The sequence below is a fragment of the Propithecus coquereli genome, unplaced genomic scaffold (assembly GCF_000956105.1).
Source record: "Propithecus coquereli isolate 6110/MARCELLA unplaced genomic scaffold, Pcoq_1.0 Scaffold133, whole genome shotgun sequence".
Classification (NCBI taxonomy): Eukaryota; Metazoa; Chordata; class Mammalia; order Primates; family Indriidae; genus Propithecus; species Propithecus coquereli.
Window position 1 is genome coordinate 2,928,359 of NW_012137525.1, and position 289 is coordinate 2,928,647.

Sequence of the window (289 nt, forward strand, 5' to 3'; positions counted from 1 at the left end):
AAAAGTTATTCTTGCTGCCTTTATCATTCTCTTCTATAAAAGTCTATAGCAATTATATTCTCTTCAGTCTTTAATATGAAGGTTAAGAGTTAATTTTATATTGTTGTATATCTTTCAGTAGTCATGTAGTTTAGCCTTTTTTTTTCAGACAATATACATTCTCCCCAACTAAATACAGACATTCATGCCACAGTGGTTAATCGCTGAGGCTTTGCAATCAAAATATCTGAGCTCTTGTTTTACCATTTGCTAGCTGTGTGGCCAGGGGAAGTTATAATACCTTGAATCC